Source organism: Tasmannia lanceolata, unplaced genomic scaffold (genome assembly GCF_043159265.1).
Source record: "Tasmannia lanceolata isolate RefF3 unplaced genomic scaffold, GAP_Taslan_0.1 ptg000023l, whole genome shotgun sequence".
NCBI lineage: Eukaryota > Viridiplantae > Streptophyta > Magnoliopsida > Canellales > Winteraceae > Tasmannia > Tasmannia lanceolata.
In genome coordinates, this window is record NW_027518700.1 from 10,126,100 (window position 1) to 10,132,099 (window position 6,000).

A 6,000-nucleotide genomic window follows, 5' to 3' on the forward strand; every position below is an offset into this window, starting at 1 on the left:
TTTTCCCATCTTTATTCCCAGGAAAGAACCCATGCAAATCCAAAATTTCTTTATCTATCCTTGTTCTACTTTCCTTGAGACTCTTGTCATGGAAGTACAATACACTAGGGGCATCTTTTATGACTTGAGTCATAAAAGATATCAAGCATGCAAAGGCAATCAGTGCCAATTTTTACAACAAGTTGAAGTAAGAGAGATGCGAGCACGTCTTGAGCCAAATCTTTAAACTCTTCAAATGAGCCCTCTTTCTTAAAAGAGTCATTTTCTAAAGAAAATCAATTTCCCCAGCGGAATCTAGAATTTGCTCCCACAACCGTCAAACCTCAGCAGAATGCTTTTCACTTGTTAAAGAAGGGTAAACACCTGAAAGCCCCGTCAAGTACTTAAGTCTGATCCTCAGCAAGGAACTCATACTCCCAATTTTCTTGGCAAGAGAAAGCTAATTCCAGAAAAATCTAAAAAATCCAAAAATCAATTCTCCATTCAATAAATTAGTCCTCTATATTCATTCAAGGCTCTTCGTGGTCTACCATTTAGGAATACCATGGACCCTTGCTTCCCGAGTGGCTCTTCGTGATCTGACTTTCGAGTTATATCACGGACCCACTATCCATACTCATTCTATTCATCTCCATTGCTTGTCATTATCCTTGTTCATCCTTGGCTCTTCATGGTCTACCAGTCAGGTACACCATGAACCCTTGCTCCCTGAGTGGCTCTTCGTGATGTGTCCTCTCAGATATATCATGGACCCACTATTCATAGTCATTCCATTCACATCTCTTACATGTCATTGATCATTTCCTTAATCATTGCTTCCTTGGCTCTTCATGGCTTATTACCATGGACCCTTGATTCCTTCTTTCTTGGCTCTTCACGGCTTATCACCGTGGACCCTTGATCCTTGCTTCCTTGGCTCTTCATGGCTTAATACCATGGACCCTTGATTCCTTCTTTCTTGGCTCTTCACGGCTTATCACCGTGGACCCTTGATCCTTGCTTCCTTGGCTCTTCATGGCTTAATGACCCTTGATTCCTTCTTTCTTGGCTCTTCACGGCTTAGCACCGTGGACCCTTGATCCTTGCTTCCTTGGCTCTTCATGGCTTATTACCATGGACCCTTGATTCTTTCTTTCTTGGCTCTTCACGGCTCATCACCGTGGACCCTTGATCCTTGCTTCCTTGGCTCTTCATGGCTTATTACCATGGACCCTTGATTCCTTCTTTCTTGGCTCTTCACGGCTTATTACCGTGGACCCTTGATTCCCGCTTTCAAGGCTCTTCGTGGCTTATCACCATGGACCCTTAATCAAAATTTTCATTCAACTGTTGTTCTTTCTTGTCTAGTTTGGTAAAAAGTTGGACCGCAACTCTATCTGGTTATTTTTGTTGTTCGTAATGAAAGCCTGAGTCATGTTTTACATGATTCGTTGTTCTGCGGTATACCGCTGCCCGCGTGTGGATTTAGGTAACCGCCGCCCCACGTGTGGATTTAGGTATGCCTGCGTTTGTTTCTTTGGTATGTTACTATGTTTTGTTTGGTGAGAGTTTCTCTCACCAATATATTTTGATTGGCGAGTTATGTGTCCCGCGTTTTACCAAATTACTCATAAGTCATGTTGAATGTTGAAACTTCAACACCAAAATCCATTTTACCCTTGTAAGTACCGTTTTAAAACCAAAAAACCCAAAAATTTGTTTTGCTTTATTTTTCGGGTCGATCAAAATGCGTTGTCTGTTCAGCTTTGCCATTCGCATGTTGTACACGCTCTGCCAAAGAGGGGCATCTGTAGACACCCCATTTTGACCGTACCCCAAGCTATCATTTTGAATAAAAATTCCATCAGATGAGTGTTTCAGGGTCCCTAATTTCACCCTAGGCTGCCTTAGGGTCCCACCAAGGTCCCTATGAAATTTCGTTAAGATCCGTGCACATTTGCCTAGTGAACGAGCTAAGGCGGTGTCGTGGTGCAAGTCCAGAAGGGTGGCGATTTAGCCAGAAAAGGGGTTTTGCTTAAATCTGGAAAACCAGTTCCAATTTGCCATTATGGGCTGTCCAGGGAGATACAGGAGCATGCTGATTAGTGTGTAACAAAATTAGTTAGGAGAATCTCAGGTGGTTAGAGAGCTTTTGATCTCAGCCCTTCATTGATAAAGGCAATTTGAAAGGTTATGATCAAAGGAGGAGAAGATATTTTGCACAAATTTTCTTCCCCCTGTTTTCTACTTGAGCCCCCCTGCCAGTTAAAAAGTTGTTAAAAATTACACTAGAGGTGGTTGTCCAAGTAGAAAAGGGGTGTGTTTAATTACATCTTTTTCTTTTGTATAAAAAAAAAACCATCGAAGCAAATAGAAAAAGCTCATTTTCGTCGAGAACAGAGAGAGGGAGGAGAGAAAGCACAGAAGCAGAGAGAGGGATTTTATTTTTTATTTTTGGCCGGCCTTCTTCTCCGGCATCAACTCCGACCGGACCCATCTTCCACCACCACTCAGCACCACCATCATCTTCCCTTCTCCTTCCTCTTCTCCGGCAAGGTAGTGCCGGATTCCGACCACCTCCGAGCTCCTCCACCCCTTTTCTTTTTCTTCTTCTTCTTCTTCCAACGCCACCCCTTCTTCTCCGGTGGGTCTGCCGGAATCCGGCAAGGTCCTCACAGCCACCCCCATCCGCCATCAACCACCGCAACCCTCATCTTCTTCCTCCATTCTACACCACTCCGGACATCACAGCCACCCCCATCCGCCATCACCCTTACCGGATTCTCCTCCACCTCCTTGAACCTCTTTGAACCCAAAACCCACTTCGTCTTCTCCGGCCAGCCCATTCCCACCGGCAGATCCCATCCCCACCTCTTTTCTGCAAATCCGTTGATTCCGGCAATCTTGCCGGAATCCGATCGATTGCCATTCAATCCGGCCTCCCCATCACCGCCGTTTAGCACCACCACCGCCACCATCACTCCCTCTCACCATCTTCTTCCTCTTCATTTATTTTATTTTATTTTTTTAGACAAACCCACCACCTGCAACACCCTAACCCATTTCCACCTTCAAACCCACCCGACTCCATCGGCCACCCCATCCATCTTTACCTTCATCCTCTTCTCCTTCCCCCAAACCCACCTCCATTATAACCACTACCTGAATCAGCCAAACCCTCGACCATTTTCATTTCCAACCATCTTCTTCCTCTCCACCTTAATCACCCATTTTCTTAAACCCTTTTTTTATTTTTTTATTTTTCTCTGGTGGCTTCAAACGGGATCCGGCCGTGCCTCTTCCATCATCTGCAGCCGATTGGATCTCTCCACCATCTCCTTTCTACTTGGCATTTTACCCTCATATCTCTGCTTGATTAGAGAAGACAAAGAGCAAGAGGGAGATACAAAATTTCCAGCCCTCATCTTCGGCCATTATATCTGCTTGGTCATCGTCGTGACCGACGTCTCAACCTCGCTGCGATTTCGCCATTGTTTGATGTTAAAGGTTCTGTCCAGATCTAGAATTCGAGGATCTTGCGGGTCATATTTCTCTATCAAGTTTTAACAGAGGTGAATTGATATATACTCGTCTCATTGCATTAATAAGGTAATATCTGATTTTTTTTTACATTTAATAATTTCATTATATCCTCCGTTTAGCATGTTTAAGTTTTAAGGCAAATATTGGTTAGAGCTGATTGAATGTTAATGATACTTGATTGTAATTCATGGTGTTTCAGTAATGTAATCTGGATCTAAGTCAGCTTAGTAGATTTAAAGGCTGAAATCTGTAGATTGTTTCTGCATTGGTTGTGTTTGATTGTATACCTTGTAATTGGATCGAATCTTGGAAATAACTCCCTGTTGGACATGAGATAGAGTTCATTTTCTATGTTTAATCTCCATATTCCCATTCCTTGCTTCTTATCGGATCGGGGCTTTTGGCGTATACACTTAGAAGTGAATAGAAGAATGATTGATGTGTACTCTTAGAAAGTAATTGATGCTTCTGGGTCAACTTGACTTCGCGTCATATGGAATGAATCGGTCGAAAGAGTTCCCTTATTCTCTTCTCTGTCACTCTGCCCTCTCATTTTACTCTGAAGCTTGGGATGTTTGTATGTTTTCTATGATTTTAGTCTTCGTGCATGATTCCTATAGGACTTTTAGGATCTTCTCTGTCCCTCAAGATTCATTGTAGCCTTCGAGATTACCTATAGAGTGTCTTCAAGATCTTCCTCTCGTGCCTGGGGTTTATCTCTTGTCTCCTTCGGCATATTAGGTTTGTTTATAGGGTTAGGGTTGTTTCTTCTCTAGGATTATCACTTTCTACAGGGTTTGAGGGGTTTCCTTTCTTTTTGAGATTGTTCTTTGCGCATTCCTTTGGTCATTTTTGAGTTTCGGGATCCCATCGATTTTGGGGGCTATTCTCATCTTTCTCTTGGGTTCGGCGACGATGGAACGTTTCTTGAGCCAACCTCTTCCCTTCCTGCCTTAGAGTTCTCACAGATTAAGGGATTTCCTTCTCTCAGAGCGTTTAACTGCTTAGAACCCTTCCTTAGTGGCTGATTGTTCAGGAGTTCTTCTTATAGGGTTCTTGTTTGTTCCTTTTGTTTAGAAGTCTGCCCTTAGGGTTAGAATCTTTTTCATCTCTCGTTTATTTAGGGTTTTCCCTCGCGGGTTAGATATTGTCTCCTTTGGAGATTGATTAGGGCTCGTTAGTTTTGTTTTCGTCTCTTCGAGATTGTTCTTTTCTTCGGGACTTTAGTCCCCCCTGTTTGGATTTCTTTCCCCTTAGGCTTTAGGGATCCCGTTTTCCTCTAAATTACTCTACCGCGATATGGTGGGTAAGGAGGCTCTTCTATCGGATCCCCTTTAGCCGAAGGGTGTTAACGCATCTTTTAATCGTCAAAAATATAAAAAACACTTCAAAAACATTTGAAAATATCAAAAACCTTTAAAAAATCTAAAGTGTTGAGTGTTTTCTTTTATAAGCGTAGTTTGAGAGTTCGTTTCGAACTACGTTGGCTTGATCATCTTTCACGAGGTACGTAGTGCAGCTTGGGATCTTCATCCCAAGTCCAGCCAAACTTTGTAAATAAAAAATGCTTTAACCTTTCAACTTTAAAACCTTGTTTTTAACAAAAATCTTCCTCTAGAGTTAGGAGTTTGTCCTAGATAAAGAGTTTTAGAGTTAGGAATTCGTCTTTGATTTGTTGTGTGCTTGTTCATGTTTGTTTTAGAGTTAGGGGTTTGTCCTAGCTAGGAGTGCCTCCGTCCGGTTAGTTGGCGATTCACATCGCCGACTGATGACTAGGTCTTGGATACGTTAGCAATCCTATTATTTTCCTTAGGACGCACAGCCTAGTTACACATAGGTTGTAGGAACCGCCTGCATTAGCTTAGGGCTAACCTGCATTTAGTTAGGGCATATAGGGTGTCCTAAAATCTACAATTCACTGGAATTTAAATAATCGTACAAGAAGCTTTAATAATTAGTCCGGTCTTTTAGATCGAGTCTAAGATAGAGGTCTAGGTGTCTTAGGCATCCTAGTTTAGAATAGGTGCGAAGAACTACGTTGCCTTGATTCTCGTGGAGGCGGGGATACGTAGGCTTCTTTGGATGAATACCAGACCATCCGAGGACTCGGGCTAAACGTTTAGAGTCTTAGGATTTGTTGTGTTGTTATATTGTATAGTTTGTTGTGTTTTCTTACTTTTTGTGCAGACCTATACCTTTAGCTGTAGCATGTATGTGTTTGTTCACCAGAACTTAGACACCCTTTAGGAATGTCGCTCATGACCTAGTTATCATTAGGTGACATTTATTTCGGTTCTTTTGTGTGCTTATTTTCATCTCCGAGACATGCATGATTAGATAGACGTTTTCTCGGAGATGCGTGTTCCCATTTCATATGATTTTTGCTTGAAATTCTTCAAGGTTAATAATAAATGGCATAAGAGACCAAGTGTTCGCACTCGGGCGAATTGGGGGCGCTCTTCGGACCTTCTCCATTCG